The sequence below is a fragment of the Nestor notabilis genome, unplaced genomic scaffold (genome assembly GCF_000696875.1).
Source record: "Nestor notabilis isolate BGI_N333 unplaced genomic scaffold, ASM69687v1 scaffold147, whole genome shotgun sequence".
Lineage (NCBI taxonomy): Eukaryota > Metazoa > Chordata > Aves > Psittaciformes > Psittacidae > Nestor > Nestor notabilis.
The window spans coordinates 105,599-131,692 of NW_009936769.1; the positions used below are offsets into that span (position 1 = coordinate 105,599).

The 26,094-nt window shown below is 36.6% G+C and overlaps 1 protein-coding gene across 1 annotated transcript in view; it reads left to right on the plus strand.

The window, feature by feature from the left end:
- ARHGAP15 (Rho GTPase activating protein 15) overlaps positions 1-26,094 on the plus strand; it is a gene marked incomplete at its 3' end in the record, with an annotated part of 220,493 nt that overhangs the window by 12,827 nt on the left and 181,572 nt on the right. The gene's annotated exons all lie outside the window — the stretch shown is intronic.

The window sequence follows — 26,094 nt, forward strand, 5'->3', positions numbered from 1 at the left end:
AAAAATGGAAATTACAACTCTGTAAATAAAAGACAACTTTGTCCATAACAAAAATAAGTCTTGCTGAAAGAATGAATTGTAACAAGTTAGAGGCTGAAGTTACTTTATTATTGTAATAGTTGACAGAGTTGAAAGAGTTGACTCATTTTTTATCCATTACTTCTTTTTTTTTTTTAAATTAGTTAGTGATGAACTCTATTGCCAGTTGTGTCCCTGCCCCTGTACTCCTTCTGAGCTACTAAACAAAACTGATTGATATGAGTCTCCCCTGGTTAATTTTCTTCCGTAATGGTAGCAACTTGCAGCTGAGGCCATATGATGTTACAAAATTATTTATGCAATGTTAGCCACTTTTTGGATTCCAGATCCATTTTGTTCTCAGAGAATGCAAATGAGGGAGAAAACTCTGTTAGCTGGAGACAGAGTCCCAGGTCTCAGTCACTTCTCACAACCATGCCAAACATTAATTTTTTGTTTTCTTGATGTAATGGATTCCTATGAAATACTCAGCTTCTAAAAAGTTATTAAATGGAGGAAGCCTGCAGTAAGCTGTATTTTTTTCCTTTTTACTCAAAGGTCAAACTCAAAATTCAGATTTATTTAGAAATACATTATTTTAGTTATTAATTTCTCTGATATAGTGATATAGCTTAACTAATTTCACTTTGTATTTCTGGAAAGAAAAATCTCTTTAGATCTTAGCAGCTGATAAGATACTCAAATACCTTCCATTTAAATGATACTGTTTGTCTCAGACACACTGTACATGTTTCTTCCTTTTTATCTGACGTGAAATGTTCCTCCATTACAAACCTGAAACAATGCTTATAGTAATTTACTGTGAATACTATAATGCATTATCAGGAAGAACTGTACCTTTGAAAAAGTTTAAAAGTTAAGTATATTTAATGATGCCTAACATATTTTATTGGCTGTGTTTAACAAAAGGCACTAGGCTGCAGTCGTTTTTGACAAGCATGAAAACATCACAGCATGAGACTGCAAAAGGAATTATGTAGAGAAATTACAAGTGATCCATCTCTCAATGAATTATCCACCTCAATAGCCTGCAGAACTCAGCTACCAATTAACACCTACTTTATTACATGTTGGGATGTACTTAATAACTTTCATGTGTTTATGCACTATTACCTTGACTGATGCCTCTTGTACAATTAGGCATAATTGGCATATCAATATGCAAAAGTTAAAAGGATTAACCCTCTTAAAACTAATGAGCATTTCTGTATCCAGCTGCTAAATGAGACAAAATTAGCATTTTTCACTTTTGGGCAGGATTTTATCATGCAGTTTCTCATTGTTGATATTACCTTGTTACATAACTTTAGTTTTGGGGATAGTATGCTGGACTGTTACAGAGCAAGGGCTCTAAAAAGTTAAATTAGACATAAATATTCAGTGCCACATTCCAATAACCATAGCAGGTACAATATATGTTCATTGGCTGAGAGCTGAAAAGTTGCTTTGTGTTGCATTTGTTTAGTAGCTAATTATATAAAAGTGGAATTTTACTGAGTATATGTCATTTTACCAAGCAAACTTGGCTCTGACATAATAGATTGAAAGCTTGCCATGTTACTAATTTCCTTTCTATTTTAATTCTTTTCATCTCATTTTGCCATGCAGAATTTTCTGACTAGATATTGACAGACTAAAAGAGTTTTGGCGTATTTACTTCAATAAGCTTCTTAAAGTTGCTTGCTAATGCCCAAACTAAAAGCAAAATTCCTAAGAATCCAAAAATTTTCAAATACGTGCTCTAAATGCAGTGAGATTCAAGTTAAAAACCAGTGAAATATCAGTTGGTTGTAGCAATTGCATGCTGACATATCTGAATCTGTGCATGTGACTCATGAAGGAGTTTGGGGAAAGTAATGGAGGAGAGTACTCTAAGTGTCTTGAAAAAGCAGGGTCCAACTGATATGCACACACATGCTCGTATATATGTATATATGTACATTCAGTAATCTTGTTTTAAAATTCATGATGTTCTTTTCGGGGCACTCATATACATAGTCTTCAATTTTGCATTTAAAGATGCACAGATCCCTATTACCGGTGTGTAAAGCAGGGCTAATTTATTTTGTGCTAGAAAAGAAAAAGGATTTATCCTGATCTTTCTATTTGTAAATTTACTATTTTCAACAGTCTGCCTCTGTTTCAGTGATAGATATAATCTACAAGGTATCCATTGATTATGCTTGTTTTCTGTTTTGCATTGACTGAATATTTTTGTCCTATCATTGGAGAGATTTTTCTTTTAAAAAACAAGCAATAGTTGAAAAGGTACTCTGTATTACTCTTTTGACACCCATATTTCAGTGTATGTAATATGTTCTATTAATATATGGGTCAAATCTTTTTTATTCAACTTAAGCAAAACCTACTGACTTCAGTGGATTAAGGCAATCAGCATCTGGCACATTTTGAAATATCAATTGAGAAAATATATTTCTAAAATGTATTCTTTTTGGGGGGGAAAAAAAAAATCCCTCCAGACAAGAAAGGGCAAAAACCAGGCACAAAACTAGAAGGAAGACTGGTGATTTATAGAAAAGAAAATACATAATTTTCTGTAAGGGATTTTTTTGTATTCTTAAGTATTTGCTGTGGTGCTTGTGAGCACACCTGGGACTATAGGTTTGAAGGTGGACAAATAATTTTCTATAGGGTGACAAAGAAGGATATGCATCATACATCAGTAGGGCCATATGCACTTGCGCATTTTATAGTAGTGAAGATGCAAATGTGGAATGCATAAGCTAACTGATGCAAGAGCTAAATGTAGATTCTTGGGGGTTTATGTTATTTATTTCGATGGAAACGCTTCAGCTTTGTGCAAAGGCTGAAACTGATACTAATGTAGAGTTTAAAGAGCACAAATCACTAAGCAGGACACAGACTGGTAAGCGAGGGTTCTTTTTGTCCTTATTGTTAGTGTCTGAACTAGCAATGTAAATGAATATTTGCTATTTTCATCTGTTAAACCCCAGGGAAGTGCATTTTGCTTCATTCAGAACAACTTCAAACAATGAAATGTCTTTTTTTATTGGTGTCTATATTAAGAATTAGAACCTATTTAGACATTCCAAAATGTTAGTGTATTAGTGCTTTTTTCTGATTAGGTTAAGCAAATGGGTAGGTTTGTTTATCTCTCTAATACATTATCAAGGAAACAGGAAGCAGTCTTCTTTTGTTTTTTACTCCTGTGATCATAGAACACTTGCCAAAGTTATGGCTAGCCAAAAAGACAAAAATAAAATTGCTAAAAATATAAGCCGTCTGTTTAGCAGAGTTTTTGAGCCGTATTTTGAAATTGCAGGGCTTGTTCATGTTTACTTCAAATCAAGCTTATAGTTAAGTTTGGGGCTTTGTTTTTATAGATTGTCCTGAAGTAGATCCTGATATTTAATTAAAATGACACTAAATCACATTGAATTGATAAGACTTGGCATCTCAAACAAAGGTAATTGCCCGTATTGGTTTTGTACAAAAATAGAGCTGCTTGGAAAATGTGCAGCCAACACAGACTGTCAACTCCATTTATAGATCAATATGTGAAAACCATTGATCAGGCAGGCATGTGTAACAGTAACACTTTGCATTTATTTGTTGTTTTTATACCACGATAAGGCTTACAGGATTATCGGCTTCCAAAATATTTTGACTTCCTCGTAAATATGTTATCTGTTTAATGTTAATTACAAGACAGTCTCCAGCCCTCTCTTAGAGTATTTTCAGATACATTGCTATGGGTAGTTTTAGCTGAAAATGGATTATTTCCAGCTCTGAGAGATCATCAGAGCTTCTTTTGTAGTATAGTTTATTTAGGGAAAGTTTTTGAGGATTCAATTTTTTTACCAAGTTTATTTTTTTTTTCCTGGAGGATAAAACAAATCTTAACAAAATAGTTCTAAAAGCGGAACCTATTCCTATAATAGGTGTGTACGTCTGAGGTGGAATATTCTCTTTATTGTGTTCTAATAGTGACTACTCAGGCATTATACTCTACAAATTTTATCATCATACACTAGTCCATTATAACTGCATCTACATTTATCACTGTAAGGATATAGCTATGTTCCCTCCAAGGTTTTACGCAAACTGTATAATAGCACTGGGATAGATACAGAAAAATTTCAGTTTCCCATGACGAGTAATTGTTAATAAATGCAAGCTTACACCTTTTTCCACTTTAAATATTTCAGGGTATGTATGAAATCAGAGAGTCCATGAACACAGTCCAGTTTCACTTCTTGAACATGAATATGGTAAAAAATAAAACTTACTTGTTGAGTAACATTAGTCATTCTCCTTTTTAGTGCAGGAAAATGAGAAATGAAGTGTGTCATATGTGCTCTTACTGTATTCAAACTGGTTTTGTGTTTTCAAAACCTAGATCTGCTCTCTGGTGTGTTTAGCATCTGCAGACAGACTCGTTTGGCCCTTGACTCCAGTTTTTCAGTTATTTCAGCACAGGAGTCCCTTGCTCCCCACCTGAGGAGCTGCTCCTGCTCTGGGGCAGAGGCCTTCAGCTTCCACTGACAGCACTCCCAGATGTGCCCCTATATGCTCATGTATGTTCTGCATACCTTAAAGTCCTTTGACTTAGAGGCTGAAAGTAAAATACTTATGCATTAGAATATTTCAGGATTTAATTTACCTTCAATAATCAATTTTACTCAATGGAGCAGTGCAAGTTGCCTTCCAACCCTTTTTCAGGATTGATGTTCTGTGTGCAGAAGTATTTTCAGGCTCAGAACAAGACTTTTGTTTTTCTGATTTTTTAAATTTTTTTCCTTATATATGCACTTTGAGAAGTTATTCTTTATTGTACATTTGAATTATAGCACTTCAACTGAAATAATCCTGGCTAAAAAGTTAATTTCATTGTTAAACTCCCCATTTATTTCTCCTCCAAACATTTTCACTGTACCATTTCAGCTGCGTAGCTTGATAGGCAGAATCATAATGAGATCATAAAAAATAAAATAATAAATAAATAAAAAAAAAACCCAACCCAGCACCTATTTCTTCTTAAAAGCAAGGATAAATTCATTTCAGCTCTATTAAGCAGGTGGTGAATGTAGCTGGTTTGGCTTCCTTGTTAAACCAGACTGAAGTTCAGACACGATATTATGTGAGTCGGAATTGCTGATTTTGACTTTTACTCAGCGTGACAGAAGGGCAGAAAAAAGGTTCAAAAACCTTCCTTTTTTTTTTTCCCTCAATCTTACATTATCTCATGCTGTGAAAATCTTTACTCTATTTACCAAGCACAAATTAGTCTTGCCAAAGGTTCTGAAAGTTTGCTACATCAGCTTAGATCCCAGAACTTCAAAGAGAGATGCAACTCTACAAATTAGTGTATGTGCTCTGCCATGGCTATTTTAACTTGAACTTAACTAAATTAGTTTATAATTTAGTACTGATTGAACGCTGCCATAAATGTACATGGGATAAATTTTTTAAAGTTAGTCCTCTGATTACTAATTTGAATAAAAAACTCTAACCTTGTTAGCATCTGGACTTATTTTCATAATAACAACCCCTTCAGAACCTACAAAGTAATGAATAATTGACAACAAATGAAATGTTTTGATAGTTGTCGGCACAAAGCATGTTTAATGTTTTGTGTTGCTTCCTAGCTAATTATGTAGATGACACATTTGTCAGACCTTGACTGCCATTAGAAACGTGTTTCCAGAGGGGAGAAAAACAGGCTATTCATAGAGTAATTAACTAGAATGCTCAATGACCTGTGAGAGATTCAAATGGCTGCCAGTTCAGACATTGTTTTGTTACAGAAGCAGAGGGGTAATTAAAATTCCAAATTACAGTGCTATGATGAAGCATTTGTTTGTTGACAGTATACTCTTACTCTAGTTTGTTAATTCTTTTTTAAATTGCTTCTAATCCATTTTATGGCTTTAGGAGTTTCGTCTTTGAATTTACTGACAACTAATATTATGGTAAATTGTTCTTCAGCGGAGTACTGCGGGCTTGGCAGTTTCATGGGAGCACAAGGTGGGTGGGATAGAATCACTGTTCTTTCACTAAACTGACATACCATGTGCTGTCATCGAGATGCGGCTAAAGTGGCACATCTTGTGAAATGATATGTTCATAATTCTGTGTTAGGGAAGATGTCTAGTTAGGGAAGGAAATGGTTCAGATAAAGTAATAATAATCAAACAAATTGAGGAAAGTGTCCTAAAACGTTAGAGGAAAAGCCCTGATATGGTTGGGGTGAGGGAGAGCATGGATTATGTAAGCACTTTGGGAAGCCGAGGTCTACTCAATAACGGAGAATTGGAGGATGCTCGTCTGCTTAAAGAAATCAAGCACAAAACATGAAGAATGGGGTATTTCGTAAGACTCGCCTGTACCTTTGCCAACACCCTTTGCAGGCAGTAATGGACATGACAGGCTAAGATGTCTTTTCTTGTATAAATGCAGACTCCTTGCAAGTCCAAAGTGCTAAAGTTCTCTAAACAATGAATTAAATGCAACCCCGAGTGAAATATTTATTTACTTTGCCAAAAGTGAGAATATGGTTTAGTTAAAGGGATCTGACAGAAGTAACATGGTGTTTGATGCAGGAGAGCTGACAGAGGCATGGAGTGAGCGCTGATTATCCTGAAGACACTGTCAGCTAGGATTGATTTCCACTTTCTCCGTTTATGTAACGGTTCCTGTAATACAGCTGACCCCAAATCACGTTACCTTGTCATTTCTCTGCATGGATCAAGAAGAGATGAGCTGAAAATAGCTAGGCACTGACCTTGAACTTGCCAGAAAAGTGAGAAGTGACGGGGGGAGGTTTCAGCGTGTGGTTCCCGCACAAAGGTGCGGGCGGCTGCTCTGCAGTTGCAGCAGCACAAGGGGGCAGAGCAGCACTAGAGATTACAGGTGGAGCAGCTGACGCTACACAAGACAAATCTAAGCCAAATGGCTTGTCTTCCTCCGCCCCCCCCTCCCCCCCTTATTTTTTAGTATTTATTTTTTTTAAATTCTCCTCCGCCCAGACCAGAAAAACTGAGGAGATGCTAGCTAGAAGAGCTACTGACTCCAAAATGTTGATTTTTCCATCATCTATCCCTCGAAAATACAACTGTTTCAAGCAATGCTTAACACTGAAATACCTTCCTGGCTGAATTCATTGCTTGGAAGTTTTGCATCTTCTCTACTTATATCTCCCTGTTGTTTTCCTAGCATCTAGTGAAAGAATCTGTGTTACCATTAATAGAGTTGTCTACAGTTTAGGGGGTGTTTGACAAGATCAGTGCATTCTTCAAAGCCCTGCAAATCCTTTTCAGTTTCATAGAAAGCATGGTGTAAATATTTAAAAAAATATTTTTAAGCTGATAGGACAAACTAAAAAACAGTAAAAAATTAAAGTGTTTTTTTTTTTTTTTTTTTTTCCTTCAGATGTGGCATTCTTTCTGTTGTAATGTCTATCTTGAGGGGAAAAAAGAAAACTCGGTTGTGAAAATATTATTTAATTTGCCATCTAAAAACCATGTTCCACTTCTTTTGTTTCCTATTTTCTTTTCATCTGTGCTTGCCTTTTAACAGCCTTTTTTGTCTCTTATGCTGGCAATAGCTGTGGAGACATGAGATGCCAGTGCCGGCTCTTCTCAAGGATCTGATGCTATGGGGTGTCACTGCCTGGTGTGAAAGCTTGGGGAAGGACCAGGAACTCTGTACTCACCCTTTAAGATGTCTGGCCAGAGTTCCCACCCTCATCTGGAGACACCAAAGCATGTGTGCCTTCTGGAAAGGCAATGAAGGGCAATTCAGGCCTAACTCTGCTCTTCTGCCTAACTAGTTGATGGTTTCCTTAAAATGTGATTCTTTCCCTCAAGGGAATATGAGATGCTGTGGTGCAGGGTGGTTTGAGCACTCTTCAATCCAGTGCTACCTATGGTTCAGTTACCATGTTAGGTTTCTTTGGAAAAGCAAAATATTATTGCCTATTTTTACACCAATGAATTCCTTCTTCTTCTTTTTTTTTTTTTACTTCAAGACATTTAGAAATGCAAACCATGGTTTCCAGACTGGTAGAAAAACAGATAAAGAATCAAAAAATATCTTCTAGGTTACTGTTAGCAGTTCTTCAGAAAACAGTGAAATGCAAGAGGTAAACACATTTTTTCTATTTAAATTATTGATTTTACTGTAATCTATAGAAAACCAGTGGAAATTTATTCTAATATCAATTTCTGGCCACACCACATAAGATGTGATGGGTTTTTTAAGAGAAGAGTACAGGTGCAGACTGAGGTTATAATTTCTTGGTTGTAACTGCTGACTGGGGCTGTGTAACCAACAAGAGTTTGGAAGGAAAAGTTAAAAAACACATCCCCCATTCATTTTTTCTATCAAAAATGTGCAAAAATGGTAAATATGATAAAAATTAGATAAACTGTATGAACTCCAAATGTTTCTCTCCTTTTTCTTAGTTTGTTCAAAGACAAAGGACAGTCATGGGATTGGATCTATAGTGCAGAACTTGCCTGTTCCAAAACTCTGCAAAATGTACCCTTTGAGCTGTCCTGATAAGGCAACTGAGAAGATGCAGAAAACCTAAACATGGGATTTTAACTAAGTAGAACCCCCTGAATAGTATTGTTTTCTATAATTTAACATCTGATTCAAATTGCAATGATCCCACTGCTTTTGTATCCTCATTATTTCATAGTTCATTCTACGCATCCTTGTGTTTTTTTGCTAGTAGGAAAAACTTATTTCCTGTATCTTTTCTCTTTGCTTCTCAGGCTTCTAATTTTTCTTCCATTTAATCCTGTATACGGTGACACTCAAATATATAGACATGCTAATGACATTGAAGTTACTACCCTGATGCTCAATGTCCCAGTGCACTATTAAGTTACACATCCTTGCTTCAGGAGTGAGATAGCAACATGACATATTAGAAAGATAACATTCTGTATACATATCATTTCATGTTGCTTCCATGATAGCCTTCTGTTGTATCTACTGCAACTGAGTGGAGAAGGAGCTGTACTGGAGTTTATCATGTTTCCCTGGTCCAGCTTGGTCATTGATGTACCAAGAGAGTTTTAGTCCATCTGTGCGTCTACCTGTAAAATGGAACTGAGGATGACGCATATCTCCTTTGCATCTATTACAGAGTCTGTCTCAGAGCTGGGTCAACTGTTATGTTTCAATATGCTTATTATGTAGCTAATCCATTCTCATCATATTAACTCTATTAATTGAAATAGAATTACTCCACAATTATGCTAGTGTAAATGAGAGGGGATCTTGGCCCCAGGTCCTGCAAGCTTTCCTTATCTGCATTCTCTATGCTTTAACTGTTTCACTACTTTTTAACAAAAAATCTTTTGGCTTCATCATTAATCTGTTCTGTTCCCTTGATTCTATACCCACGTGCTTTTAGTAGCATTAGGTTTCTTTGAGGGTTTTTGTGTTTTATAGTGTATATTTCAAAAAGTATCCTTAAAAGTATTGTTTAAAAGTTGCTTTGGCAATATGTTCCTTGCGCACACCGTGACAAGGGACATAAGCTGTGGAATGATATTCCTCTTACTCTATCTTTATTAAGTACCGTATTATGGCTAAATTGTGGCATCTAACATGTTTCCTTTCAAAATGTTGTAAGATTTGAAATATGAAGTACTGAAACTGAGATGATATCTAACTTCCCATAGCTAGTTTGGGCACCTGACCTGCATAGTTTCCCACAGGGGAAAAGTAAGCTCCATTTCTTTAAATTCCCAATGAGAAGGGACATGTGTCTCCTTGCATTGAGCTACATTATATCACATCATGTGACACAAAGTGACCCAATGCAACATGACAGGAGAGGTAAAGAACCAGGCCTTTTTTGTTTGTTTGTTTTATTACTGCAGTGAAATATTTACACTGCCAACACAATGAAATGGGGATTACTTTGTGCATGCTCTAAATACATGTACTATTGCACTATATACAGACATGCTTACTAAATGTTGTTTAATGCACAGACAGGAGGTTTTAAACCAGACAGTAGAGTGTCCGTGTTTGGCAATGTACCTATTCTTAGACAAATAGTTGACAGCAGCATTCTCCTGCCCTCAATCAGATCAAATTCCCTTTGAAGTCAGGGTTTGTTTTTTTGGGGTTTTTTTGGTATCCAATCCAGTCATGTTAACACGGTTATATTTAGTTCTGTTTGATTTTGCTTTTGATGAGGTTTATAGCCTTAATGGAAATAGGTCTGGATCACCTGTGATTTTGTTTTTATGGATGTACTTGCATATACACACAGTCATGGCAAAACTGGAAACGAAACCTTCCTCTTCAAAGAGCCCAAGACCCTACATACTGAGAGAAAGAAGGAGCTTTGTTTTTGAGTACACCGCCAGGGGGAGAGGACCCAACAGATTTTTTCCTTTGTATTTCAGAGACCAATACTATTAATTTAGGTTTGTTACTTTAGGACATTACTGAACATGTCTAAACTTTAGAAACAGTTATGCCGTTCTTTTAATTATTGTCTATCTGAGCTGCCACATATTCTGTCAGTTATAGTAAAAACTTGCATTTAACAGTGTAACCAAAACTCAGACAAAATAATAAAATATGCTATCCTTTCTAATTTCTGAATCTTGTCCCGGTTTTGGAATAAAATTTGAAATACTGTGAAATATACTTTCCCATTTTCCCTTGCTTTCCCCCACCCCCTCAGAGCTCTGCAAGAAAGCTTGTTTTCCTGGATATTTCATCCCTGGCCAGAACTGGAAGTACTGCAGCTGTGATGAGCGAATCTGTTCTCATGGCATCTCTAGCCCTAGGGCAGGTAGAAAACCCAGACGAGCATTCAAACTTTTGTGTGTTTATTTGGATCAAACCTGGGGTTGGGACCAACTCAGCTTCACATTAGCAGTTCCGTCATCCTTAGAGCTCATTCTTCTTGATTGTGGTCCTGAAGTCAGACTCTTACTTTACAACCTCATTACACAAAAAAACAATGTTTAAAAATTAAAGTGCCAGGTGTCAACTCTTTTCAGTATTTGGCTACTTCAACTTTGAGCTTTCCATTTTTTATCAGCAAATGATAAACTGAAGATTCAGTACTCCCAGTTTAGATCTTTTTCAAAATTAAAGTGTAAATCTAAAGCAGCCACCTGTAAGCACTAAAACCTGAAGACATTTGGACACAAGTTAAACAAATTGTTCAAAAACCTGCCAATTGGTTGTATCAGGTTTTAAGAATAACTTTGCAGGGAAGATCCAAAATTTGTATTTTAACATTTTCACATTTTCAGGCCTCATTTTCTTTCTTTTTTTTTTTTTTTTTTTCCCCTCTTGGAAGGGTGTGGTTTTGGTTGGTTGGTTGGTTTTTTTTTTTGATCAAGAATTTGAAAAACTGAGGAAAGAAATAACATAACTTTTGGTAAACTGTTGTAGAACAATAAGGATGATACTACTACGCAAATCTCAAAAACTTGGGAAAGGTTGAGGCATTGGAATGGTGACCGTGAAAAATATAGAGCAAGTAGGAAGCCCGAGAGATCTGGAGACAGGTGGGCTGGAAGAAATGGGGTGGCAAAGGTGAATTTGCTGCAGCTGAGTGGAGCTGTGCACCTTAGCTGAAGGAAGGGTTGTGTTCCTGGTCTGCAGTGCTGGTACTTTGCTGGCAGCCTGGGAAAAAAGCTCCTCATCTATTCTGTGGTTTAGCTGAAAGCTCTGCAATGCATGTCTTGGTAGGTGTGGACTTCTATGTATGGTGGTTTGTAGAAAATCTTTAATTGAACTGATTTTGGCTGAAATTCCTAATCCTTCAGTCTTGTGGGTCTTATGGTTTTTAAGATAATCTAAACAAGAGAGACATTGCAGTATGCTCTTAGCATTTTATATGCCCATGCACCACCAGTTCCTTAAAAATTGTCATCATTTTCCAAGAACCTCTTTTTTTTTCCTTCCCATCATGTAAATTCTTTCATGGTTTTATGACCGATGAGCCTGATTACATAAAAGTTTACCTTTAAAATACTTCCTATCTATCATGCAGTTTTCTTACCTAGAAAATCCCAATGCAGCCACTGCTAATGTTTGATAAGATTTGTACCTGGTAGATTCTAAATTACATTAATGCATAAAGCCAGTGATGCCAGGCTCCCCATTGTTAAAGTTATTAAAGCTGTAACCGAAATGATATCTTTCATATTGATCTTCAGCTAGCAGCTCTTATCCAGAAGCTTTGTTTCACATTAAAGACACTAATGATTGTCTCTGCAAAATGAGCAGTTAAAAAAAAAAGTTAAATAGAAAAAAAAAAACTTTGATAGCCACCTTTGATGGCTCTTCATTCCAACATCTCTCATAGCCACGAAGTACAAGCCAAGCATTAATAGACCTTTTAATAAAATGACTTAAAAGAAATCAATGGTATTTCTCACAAAGCCTGATTTCCAGCAACTTACATTATTTAAATGTTTGTTTTCTTTCTGAACAGCTCATGTCCTCCCACAGCTGCCAGTTTTTTCTTGAATTTCTTGGTGTATCTTCCTAGGGTTTTCACTTTATTTTCAGGCACCTGGTTCATTACCTTATTGAAGCTCTTTTAAAAACTGAGAAAATAGAAGTCCTGTACTCTTCCAAGACTGGAAAAATTTTCTGTAGACATAAGACAACAGCAAAGTGTCTGTTTGTGGGCTGGAGGGGGAAGTCTATTTAGATATATACTAAGAGCCTTTTTGAGTAGTTGGAGGTACTTTGATTCCTTCATGGACTATAAAAAAAAACCCAAAAAACAAATCTTTCTTTTTCCTTCAGGTGAAAAAAGTCTATCCTACTAGTACAGGATAGTACTAGGTCTCCAGCTGCAACTGTGATAAATGTATCTGCAAGGATTTGGCTTATGCTGGAGTTGGTGGCTGAAGGGAATAATATTATACTTGTTGCTTTTTTTTTTTTTAATTACACTTTTATACTTTTCCTTAGTTATACTACCCCCAGCCCCACTCCACCCCCCAGGACTTCTGGTAGGGTTTCTGTTAGTTTTTAGTTTGTTTATTTGCTTTGGCTTAGGGTGAGGAGCAGCTGCTGGATTTCTTTTTGTGTTTAACTAGATTTTTTTTTCCCTCTCATTTTTTGGCTATGGCAGACAGAGTGCAAAATAGGTGTTTTCCATGAGATCATGTAGTGTAAGCACAGAAATACATGTGACATTTTAATGTTCTCTAAACTCATTTATTGTACCTGATATGTGACATGTATCAATTTAAAGATTGGTAACAAAGGAAAGGATTTTTTTTTGATAACCAGCAGCAAACCCACAACTTCTTCTATTTGGGAAAACCATGGGTTTTAGTTTGTTTTGTTTGTTTTGGTTGGTTTTGGTTTTTTGTGGGGTTTTTTTCATATATTTATTTATTTTTTTTACATAAACATGCATAGTATGCTGCAGGGTAGAATATGAGGTATTAAATTAATTTTCACTGCTATAAACTGTAGTTCAACAGAGACAATACCCTGCATGTTCACTGCGGGGTAGCTTTTCCCTGATAAGCTTTAGTCAATACACAGTACTGATGAAGTCAAATCCTTCATACATTAAATGTTCGTATAAGAAATCATGGAGATGAAAAAGAGAGGGAAAGGACAGAGAATAATTTTGGGGGGAGGGAGGGAGAGAGAAACATCAACAAAAATCCAGAAATAACAGAAAAAAGTAGAATCTGTAGAGACCACAGCTACAAAACGTTTCCCTCTCCTTTTAATTTCATGTGGATGTACAGCCCTTTTTAATACTGCATTTTTCCCAGGCTCCAGTGGAAGAGCCTGGATTAAGCTAATGTACGGACATGTTTTGGCCGCTTATTATTTATTACAGTTTTAGTTCCAGGTTTCAAAAACAATCAAGGAAACTGTTTAATAGGAAAATGACTCTAATTACTTGTTAATTGAGGTTATCTGCTTCACATTATTCATAGCGTAAATTGTGTTGACACTTGTACCCAGATATGATTACTTAACAAACAGACTGAAAAGGCATCCTGAATGCATGCACCCCCAAAGAAGAGGCACTTTATTTTTCAACTCTGGTTTGGTCATCTGAAAGATTTAAAAAAAAAAAAAAAAATCTATAATTTGCATGTTGGTTCAAACCTATATATGCTTCAAATAGCGAAAAGATAAAGTACTGAAATTTAAAAGTGAAAGGGTTTATTAGGGTAAGGTTGAAACAAAAAGAAACAAGGTGGCATAAATTACGGTGTTACCTCCTGAAAAAATATTTTAGCTGATAAATAAAATTACCAATGTATTTGTCATATTAGTATTTACTCGTGTTTGATTTTGGGGATCTATAGAAAGAAGAGAGCTTTTTTTTTTATTTTTAATTTTTTTTAAATACTCATTTGGGGGTGAGAGAGACAGGGTTCTGAACAAGATTATTCTATCATTTGAGAATAAAAGCAAAGTATCCCCTTTTCCTTATACTTAGCGAGCCTTGCAGCTTCTACTTTTTTACAGAACTATTAAGTGCCAATTTGTAAAAAATTTTAGACCAGGAATTAGATTTCATAGTAACTGAATAGCTAATGACATCTAAGACCATGTTTCCATATGAAGTAAACCAGTATTGGGGTTTGGAGCTTGCTTTTTTTGGTGGTGGTGGTGTGGTGGTTTATTTGTTGTTGTTCTTGGTTGTATTTTTTGGGGGGGTTTGGTTTCTGGGTTGTGGTTTTTTTTTTTTTTTTTTTCTCCGCCCCAAATGTAGGTTGCAAGTAACATAAATTCCTTAGGAAAACAAAAACTATTTATTACAGAAAAAAATTAGGAAGAGAAGATGAAAGGTAACATTTTTGTTCAAAAGATGTAAGTAACAAACCTGTTGATAGGGAAGATTTCACTTGTGTTTGTTTCACCTTGAAATTTCCCTGTTTGAAATGAGAGAAAGGCCTCAGTTCAGGCAGAGAAGCTGTGATTTCAACCTCAGAGTCCATTTCTCTGTCTTAGGCTTGGGACAATTTATTGCTGATGCATTTTGGGAAATGTGAACTTCCAGAAGCCACGGTGGTCAGGCAAGAAAAAGGAGAAAGTAGGAAAATGGTGGAGAGTGGAAAAAATTTAGTTCTTCAGATAAAATATGATTACTTATTTCTTAACACGCAAGCCTAACCCTTCCACCTTGAATTTTTGGACTTGTATTTTCTTTAGCTAAACACCTTTTTAGGTATTTTCTACAGGAATACTATTACTCTTTTCTACTTCAGATATTGCCAGGAAATGAGGGAAAGTTGCAAAGCCCACAAGGATAAAAGTTTTAGAGCTGTGTTTGTGCCCATTAATTTTCTCTTCTATGATATTTTCCCATTTTCACTCTGTTTGACATTGAGCCTAAGCTTTGTTCCCTACTTGTAGCCTATGGCAGTGGAATGGGGAGATGAGACATCACGGAGATGTAGAGCACACATAAAAAGAGAAGATGTGTAAAAACTGAAATGACATGGCAGCTGAAGCAGCTTGTTGCTCAGCTTGGTTGCATGTTTGAGTGGAGAAAGCGAGGTAAATTGTGATATGTAAGAGAATAACACTCGACAGGGTGTATGGTTGTAAGGTATATGGATGCTCAATCATGTGGTGAGGCAGAAGGCTAAAGGACAAGTGCCTTCAGTATCTGCACAGTCTGTAGATATCCATATGACCTACAAAACAGAGGGTGTTAGGCTCAGAAAAATATTACTTACAAAGCATATGCAAACAATTTTAAGAAATGGGAAGTACATCTATACCATTTGACTACCTCTTAATCTTTCAGAAATTATTAAAAGAATAAAGTTTAGGGAAAAAAATCACTATCACACACTGCTGTGTGCATTTGCACCATAAATAGATGAATTCTCGTGGTAGTATATATACAAACAATCATTTCCACCTCCTACTGGTTACACTTAAGCACCTATTAGAGTTACATGTGCCTTTATGCTAATTTTTTCTGAACATTTACAGCAACTGCTATATCTGTGCCTGAATGGGCTTGTGTAATAGATCTGATGATTTTCAAATCTGGTGTAGTATATTTTTAGGTCAGTCTCCATTTACAGCATTTTGGATATTTAAGCTAGCAAGAGCACTTTTTATACTGACATTAGAACACTTTGAGGTATTCAGAGCTTTGAATAAATTTTGATACTTCTTGAGCCACGTAGAAAACAGTTTGCAAATTAATTTCCATGGCAATGTGTAATTACTGTAGGAATTATAATTTAGGTGGATTTGTCTTTCATTGTGTTCCACTTTAAACACACACATGCATAAACCTGCAAGAAGACATAAGCAGGTATTTTAAAAATCAGCATGATGCAGTATGCCAGCTTGACTCTGCCTTTCTGTTTGTATGTGCACCTGTATAAATGAGACAAATTATCCCATTTTTGATTTGGCAATTCTCCTTACAGATGAAGAGATGATTGTATAAAATACAGTGTACTGCAAAATCAACTTCATTCTTTCAGCTTGTTGAAATTGTAGATTCCAGGTAGTTTTGTTCTTTATATTTAACAACGTGCTGTGCATTCACCATTTTATAATCTATAGTTACTAAATCTAGATAGTGACAAACTGAGATATATTGGCTAATTGACTAGGTTTTGTAATGGCACCTGTAATAGAGGTAGACAGGACCCTTACACAGCAAAAAGCAGCCAAATAATAAACAGTGTATAAAATCTTCCCTGCAATAAACTTCACTGCAAATATTGTATCGCTGAGAGGAATCCTGCGAGCACTGCAATGCTGGTCCAAGCAGATAGAATCATAGAATTGTTAGAGTTGGAAGGGACCTTAAGATCAACTAGTTCCAACCTCCCTGCCATGAGCAGGGACACCTCACACTAAACCATGTCACCCAAGACTCCATCCAGCCTGGCCTTGAACACTGCCAGGGATGGAGCATTTGCAACTTCCTTGGGCAACCTTCCTTGGAATACTTTTACTGCATCCTGGAGTTTTCCAGATTCTTTAAGTTCTTAACTCTGTGCACAGGAATAATTTAATGAACCTAGTTTTATTTCTGATTTTAAGAGATTACTGATGCTGTGCTGTTAATAGTGATGCAGGAAAATCAGGAACAGTCAATAAATATTTGTGGGGCTTGGGGTGAGGGTTTTTTGGTGGTTGTTTTTTGTTTGTTTATTTTGGTTTAGCTTGGTTTTAGTTATGCAAGATTTGCTTACAAGAAACTGGTGATTAACTTTCCACACTTTAACAACTAAAACCACATTGAATGGCATCTACTAGTGATGTTAATTTTAGAAAAATTAGAAATATTTGGCAAAATATTAGGAAACTTAAATGTCATCCTACAGCCTCTAAATTTTCTGAGGTGGTTTATGCCTGTTGATTTCAATCATAAATATTGAGTTGTCATGGAAATTACAAAAGTTTCAGAAAGGCAATCATTATGCCAATACTCAGAAAAATGGCATGACTCAGAAGATTTTATAGGCCAATTAACCTAATAGAGTATTGGGTCAACTAATAGAAAAATTGTTGCAGGGTTTACTGAAAAAAAAAGTTAGGAATATGGTTGATGTCAATTATCACAAGTGAATGAAAAACACATTTAAAAACAATTAACAAAACAGCACTATTTTTTGATGTCTCATTGACAAAGGCAGCCATATTTGTGAAGTGTAGTGAAAGTTTGTAAGTCACTTGACTTAATAGTATGTGACATTCTGATTAAATATTAGCTATGTGCTGTATCAGTGAAGCACACATTAAATGGATTAAGAAGTGATTAATTTACATGTTTCAGAGTAGTCTCTGGGGAATCAGCATCAACTTGGGTGAATTTTTGGAGTTTTTCTCCAGGGACTTGTACTAAGCTTGACGCTAATAACTGTTTTTATCCATGATATGGAAGTAAATAGAACAGATCTAATAACATTTTAAAATAGAGCAAAGATTGATGGACTGGCAAATAGATCTGGGTAAAGGCACTTGTGGAGAGTAATCTGGATTGCTTAACTCTGAAAGTGCATTTTAATTTATCCAAATATATGTATATATGGGAAACACAAGCCATGCTGTTCCCAGAACTAGGTACTGTATTCTGAGATTTCACTGCAAAACATAGCTTTTCTGGATGTTCTGGTGTCAAAAAGTTTGAGCTCACCCTTGCGAGTGCCAATGAGAAAAGGAGATGGCAAACGTTCATGTATGTCAGTGGCACTGATAAAAAGGAATTTAGAAGAGTGATACTAAATAATGAAGTTTATGTAAGGAAGAGACAAAAGTACAAAAAAGGAGGAGGTTAGGAAAATTGTCTTACCAGTGAAGGACCTAGAGACCTCAGCATGTTTAATCTATCCAAAAGAAATTGAAAGGTAATTGATTTCCTACTTACCTGCATTAAGGAACAACACTGGGCACCAGACAGTTCTTTAATGTAGCAGAAAATAGCAATATAAGATGAAATGCCTGGAAGTTGGAAGCCCCCCAAAATAAAATGAGAGTTACAGTACCTTTTGCAAAGACTAGTGTGTAACTACCAAGGGACTTCATCATTTTTCATGCCTTCAAATAATGAGTGTATTCCTTCCAGGGAGACACCAAACAGAAATTTCCACAGCTAAGTCCAGCATGGTTTGGATAAAATATTTATATAAACATTTGTATAAAGAGTGCCATCTTGATTCCTCATCCATGTCATGGGGTGCAGAAGCAAAAAGATCCAGTGACAGGTGCTGTTTGAAAAACTTCATTGGACTGGGGTCAAAAGAGGAAGAAACTCAGCACGTAAGGGATAAACTGAAGCCTTTTCCATTTTGCAATGTGCATTTGTGACTTCGCTGACAACATGATATATGTGCACTGAAATATACAAGCAAATTTCTGTCTTCATTTACCACCAAAACTTCTAATAACATTTGGCTTGTTTTTTTGAGGTTCTGTTTGTGAGGTTCTGTTTGTAAGTTTCTTAAAAATTATTATTTTATATGTAATATAAATTAATAACGTCAGTGACCTCTGTTGCAGTTTACCTGGAGTAAGTACTGTCTTTATACATTGCCTGCAGTTTGGATGGCAGTTGATGACTCTTATTTTGTTGAGGGTTTTCTATTATATGTAAGGTAGGTGACTATCAGAATAGAATAAGGAAAATCAAATCAGGGCAATTTCCAGTCTGTCTAGACACTTCAGAAGTTTCAAATGGGATAATTCCATTTCTTCTTATCTGCTATATTAGCGTTATGTAGTTTCCTGTCAGTGTAATGCCACAAGAGTAAAACTGTGAGATTCGGTGTGCTCGGATCAGAAATATGCACTTCCCACTCCTACACATTCTCTTCAGTACATGAACTGATTTGTGGAGTGAGCACAAAAAGGAGTGTTGTAGTATTTGAAACATTTCTTTGTCTGTGAAGGGCAAATAATGAAATGGCACTTAAGCAATATGGACAATAACATTTTGCAGTTGTAGTTCTTACTTTGCCAAGACACAAATGGATGACAGGTTTTTTTTTTTTTTTCTTTTTAAACTGTGACAAAGAATCACATCAAGAACCCGGAAGCCCAATACAAACTTGAAGAACTAATTTTGTCATACAAAAAACCCCAAACAAACCCTAACCTTTGCATTATAGTACTTTCACTGTGTCAGCAGCTTTTGGTAAATGTGCTAGGATATTAATTTTGTGTGAGATGAAGGCAGATTGCAAGCGGAGAATCCCAGAGCTGGGTAACAATATTAGCAATCACTGCTTTTCTACCTAGTTCACTGTGAATTTGTGATTAAATATAAATCTGAGAAATCTCAAAGGAAGAGTGAAGAAAAGTTAAGCTTTTAAATATTTTCTTTCTTTTCCTAGCTGAATACTGTGATACCACATAGAGTAAGAAGGAGTTGTCCTGCTAAGTGACTTTCGCAAAATCACCCATTTGCTTAAAAAGCTGCCTGAAATAGATCAGTTATTATCTTGATTCTTCTATACATTTCATGTTAGTGCTTACAATGGCACCTGGGAAAATCTGTTTGAAAACTTTGCTTCATTCTTTCTTCTGCTGAGTATGTATATTGGTCCTCTGAACATTGCTAATAAGCAATACTGATTATTTTAAAAAGAGATTGCAGGTTGCGATGATATGAGATACTAATATGAGCCAACAGGGCTGGGGGAAAAAAAATCACATACTTACTCCAGTTATAAATGCAAAGGGAACGGAGAGCAGGTGGCAAGTTGGCTATCTAGATATTATCAATCTGACAGGTATCCAAGTGGTTCTGAATTACAGTTTCTAATTTTGGTCTCTGAATAGTTTTTAATAAGATTTAGCTGTGGGGTTGTCAGCCATGACCTGCGTTAGAAGATATTCCTTCCAATCACATTAAAAATGTACTTTGTGAAAATTCCTGTACTGACAAAACCAAAGGATTTTCCATCATAAAAGCCAATGTTTTACCTCTGTGTTGCCTGGAATCAGCAACCTCAAAGTTAGAAAGGTGGTAGTCTTAGTGGGGTTTTTTTTTTCCCTTCATATTAAAGAAACTGAACTAAGCTTGGAAGACAGAGCAAAATAGTTTTTATTCAGATTCTTTGATTTTATTTTTTTTTGTCACTGGATTTTCATAATGACTTTTTTGGGCTTGTGTTCCTTGTAAATCTAATTTCATTCTGGAGCCAGGACCTTTTCACTGATCCTGTGAAACTTGGGCACAGCGATTTGACAATATGTCCAGACCAAAACAGTTCAAGTAGTCACACATGACTGATTCGGTGGAGCATGCTCAAAGACAAGACTGATGTATCCTTGCAGCAAACGATTCTCTAGGGTAGGGACAGCGCACTCAAGCCCAGTCACCCCAGAGTAAACACTAAGTTAGACACAGCTTAAATGTGCCTTTGAGCGCAGGCTTCCACTGCTGACTAGATGAGAGCCCCAAGCCAGGCTGCAGATCCAGCCATGCTGTAGCTTTTATATCTCTTTCCAACCCGCTAGCAAACGTCCATAATCATTAGAGCAGTACCGGGGTGCACTCAGCAAGGGGAAGGGAAAAAAGAAAGAGAAAGATACTTGTTAGGATAATTTTTTTAGTTGGTTTAATGGGTATTTGCAACTTATTTTATTAGTTTTCCGTTCATGTTTGTAAGTGTGATAAGTTTGTTTGTCAGAGTGTTGGCAGAAAGGAAGATTCCTGGAAGATTCCATTGGAAATATCCTCTGCTGCAGGCATCTCTCTGATTTTTTGATCCCTCCTTCTTTTAAAAGTTTTGGTCATCTAATGAAAGAGCAGAAACTACAGTACGTAACTTTTTTAATGACTCCAATACAGTGTATGAAGGGCAGTTAAAAAACTATGAATGGTCAGTAAAAATACAATGGGATTTTTATGGGTATATAAAGTTGTTCAAATAATTCCAATTAAAATTTTAAATACATTACTGTGGATTAGTTAAAAAAAATAAAGTAGCTTATTATTTAAAGTAATAAAATTACAATTATGTGATTAGCTACTAATCAAACTGTATTTTGGAAAGAAATTATATTTTAATTTTAACATTGTTACTTTTTCGTAAGATATCTGCAATAAAGTTGGCTTTTGGACTCACGAAAAAAAACCGGTTTTCTTCTCTACTAATTTTTATTAGTAAAAATCCCTTGTTACCAAGTAGAGTTTTCTCACCCAGTATTTCAAAGGGCAATGACACAAAATAAAATAAATCTGTGTTAAAATTACTTTTTTCATTATCTACCTTGACCGGTGCCATTGTTTACTATATAATATTTTCTGCAGTACTGTATATATGGAATATGCATTGAAGGTAAAAAATTTTAGGCAGTTCTGGGTTTGATTCACATTAGTTTTAGTATTATATGCCTTTGATTTTTATGCACTATGGCCACTGAGTGATGTGCAGTGCCCAAGGTAGTTTTAAGCTAAGGTGGGTATCAGAAGCACGCTAGCTTGGAAAGCAAAATAAACTAGGCTGTGATCTGGTTCAGATGTTTGAGCCAGTTTTTTTCAAGTTAGCATGAGTATTCCTCCACTGCCATTGACAATGTACAGCGTATTCTTGCACAAGAATCCTTGGAAATTTTTTGTGTCATTCCATTCTCCCTCCCCTCCTTCCCTTGTCCCCCAAATAGATTTTCCCCCACCCCCTTTGTATTTCTGGCACATATATGTCCACAGGTGTTATTAAGTATAGGGTAGCATGTGGTGTCCATGCTTCAGTGCTATTGCAGAAGAAGGACTTCCTACAGGAAAAAAATGATCACTTTCAGTATTTTGCAGGCTGCCCATCTAAGCCCATCATTGCCTGGCATCTACACACTAAGGGCAAGGATCCAGCGAACTTGTGAGTGGGCACCATGCCATCTGAACAGATGGGCATGGAAGTAGGCAGCCAGTAGACCATGTATGTGCATCAACTGTGGGTGTTGAGGGCAAGATTCCCAGTGGAGAATGTCCAAACAGCTGTCTGGCCTGAGCCAACATGCCTACGACCAAGCAAAAGCGCCATCCCTAAATCCTGCTGAGTTGGATTAACCTTCAAAAATAAAAATTGTTTCTGCAGTAGCATAAGGTGAGTTTTTGGCTTGTTTAAATCTGAAAGAAAGAATTAGGTAGGCAGGATAAAGAGATGCACTAACATAGAGTCCCCTAGAAAGGACTGAGCATTTTTCTAGCAATATTAATATTATTTTATACAAGGGTATTTATATGGTATACAGTATCTGATGACTTGCAGGACTGTGACATCAATGTTAATTACGCATTTTCTGTTAAGACAGTCCTTTCAGGAGAAATGAGGCTTTTGAGTGCATTTTGATTGTAGTGTATGTTCTGGATGTGACTGTGTAAAGACAATTCCTTTGGATTTTTTTTTTTTCTTCCACATTTACTTACTAAGTTTTAATGATTGTTTGCTTGCCTCTTACCCTGAGAATACTATTCTGGGGTACAATCTCAGGTCAGATTTGCTGGCACAATTTGCAGTCATAGCTGGATTTTCACATTTATTGTCTTTATTTTTCTAAGATCAAAGGGGACTTGAAAAGGTAATCTATCATTATTCTCTGTATCAACTTATATTTTTACCTTTTATAGACATAACATCAAATAACTCATTTTTTGCAGACATAGATGTTGGAGGCAAAAAACAGTGAAATACTGATTTCTATGCGTATTTGTTCCTGCTGGTTTTACTCCATGTTTCCTCTGTCGTTGATGCATACTCATCTGTAATTTTACCAAAGCATCTGCAGTAGTTATGATTAATATATTTTAATATCATCATGAACCAAAAGTAACAACTGCATGATGAATAGAAAAATATGAATAGGAAACTTATCAATATATTATATTTTATAATACACATTTTTATGGGTATATGAATACTTATCACAGTGTGCACGTTGCTGCATTTTGTTACACATTACAGGCTGTAACAGAAAAGGCTAGTACAAATATATAAAAAGTCTCACTTTAAATGTTCTTTCCTTGAATCAATAAGTATTGTGTTTAATACAATTACAGCATATTGAAGCTCTGTGACAAGGTTCCATTTTTATTTCCAGTTGGAAATCCTGTGGATTAGAGACAATGCAGCTGTTGGTCCCTTTGTGATAGTTTGATCCCCAGGTACAAGAATTTGGGCAACCCACAGTCAAATTTAGAGCAGCCTTAGGATTTCTTGAACTCATATGGATGCTAAGAGCCTCTGGTAGTTGTGTCCTCTTCCACACAGTTTTGTCAGATCTCCTGCTCCTGAAAAGGCTAAAAATGAAGCCAACTACATCAGCTCAGTGAACCCCTCAAAGCAAGGATAAATTGGACAAATTTCAAAGTCTATTTGATTAGCTATAAAAAGGAACAACAGGGCCCCCACTCTAGGGAAAATCAGTTCCTGGGAAACAGAAAGCCATTAATGGAAAAAGGCACCTAGTGTCTGATCTAGGCTTGTATTTGGAGTTAAAATATTATCCCAAACTGGATACCTCAAATTTGGATCATGCCCCTAACAATCTGGGGAAAGATGATATAGTTTCAAGCAGACCATTCCTTGTAATCAAACTCATGATTGTTTATTCTTTGATCACAGAGAATCAGTTCATCTTAACACTGGATGAAATTTAAACTAGAATTTGAATAATTATTTTTCTTTTATTTCATGAATGAAGTGGCTGATCAAATCGGGATACTCCCAGAGTAACAGTGCCATGGTGCACATCTACAGCAAGTCCTGAAGCCAGGGAGCTCGCCCATGTGATTAAATTGCCTTGATAAAAAATACCCACCTTCACAGGCTTGAATACAAAGGAGGACCCTCGCACTGTGGGAAAGGTCTATAGGATTCTGATTTATAACGGAGCAAGAGGTCAAGGGAAGCAAAACCATTATCATTATTTTCACAGGCTCTGGAGATCTGAACTGAATATAGAGGGCAGTGTGCTCAAAGGGAGACGTGAAAGGGGAATGTGACACAATCCTGCTTTCTCTTCTTTTATTTCCCTTCCTTCCTCCACTGATTTCAGTCTGCAGATTCTGCTGAGACTATGTCATATGTAACAAACCTGTAAGGGCTGTGAAGTGGTTTTCTTATTAAATGATGTATAGAGGGATTATCTAGTCTGTGGCCAGCACAGAAAAGCTCCATCCATACAAGTTCCTTTTCCTGAGCAAAGCATTTGGTCATCTGCATAGTAATGAGTTTTCAGGGGCCTGGGGATGGAGGGTGAGGAGCAAATGTGGGCTGGTGGGGGGTAGGACTGAAATTGCATTGTGTGTATCTCTCCCTACAGGCCTTAGGGAAAAAAAGCAGAGTGCACTAATGTCATGTTCTATGACTTGTAGTTTCTGTTACCTTTTCTTCTGAAGAAAACTCTTTGGGACAACAAGGATGAAAAAGACCCCAAACATATGGTTCTGATGTAACTCTTTGGAGGATGGTGTTAGGAGGGCTTCAGAGCAAGCCAGGAACACCAGTGACTACGACTTTAGGCAAGGAGACCACTAGGATACAGGAGCTTTCCCTGGGGGTGAATGATGTCTTCTGCTAAGCTATTGTGCACTGAGAGCATTAGCAGCAGTGGGTTAGGGTCAGGCGGGAAGGGGATTGCTCCCTCTGTTCCTTGACAGCCTCCATTTCTTGAGGATGGACTGAAAACACTTATCTGCTGAGATGACAAAGGAGCATCTCTGAATGGGGAGCTCCAGATTATCTCAGTGCTTTTCACAGCAGTAGAAAACCCATACCATAGCAGAGCTGTTTCCAAACAATTTCAGTAGATAACAGTGGACTTGCCATAATGCCCAAGACTGGATCTTTAAAACAAAACAAATCACTTTGAGCACAGCAGTCAGTGAAATGTTACAAGATTGTCCTTTCTCTTGCCATTGCCTAGGTGTCTTTCAAGGGATGGCGCCATTAAGAAATGTTACAATACATTTTTGTTAAGTTTCTCTATCTAAGCAATTATGAGCTGTCAATGCAGTATGGCAGTGACTGGGAACAAAATGACCACAAATGTCTCTAAATCAGGTATCACCCCTCCTTGTCTGTTGAGGGAATGGTTTTCACAAAAGTTTATGTCACTAGTTTGTGCTTTCATTGCAAACTTTCAAGCTGCCACCAGTAAGTTCGATCCTATAAAGAATGGAGTGTTCTGGCCCTGATCCAGAAAAACACTTAAGCCCATTGCAGAGTGCTTTGCTGGATCAGGTCCAGAGCAGAACAACATGCAGTAGTAGGGGCTCAACAGTAGGGGCTTTCTCTCTTTTTTGGGCGCTTATAAAGGAATCTCCACGTATGTGATTCAGTCAGTAGGATGAAGCAAAATAATAGCTAGACCCCTAAAAAGAAAGGTTAAAGCATGAACAGCATGACAAATATTTTTTGGTAGAAATCTAACAAACCCTCCATGAGAACCTTCTTGGTGGAGCAGTACAGTGACTGAATGAGAACACAGCAGGTAGATGTCATCCCAGGGTTTCTTGCTCAAAACTGAGCTCTGCTGCACCAGGTGCTGCTTTTGTGAGCAAACCATGTGTTTTTTCAGGCTACTTGTAGGTGACCTTTGTAGGGA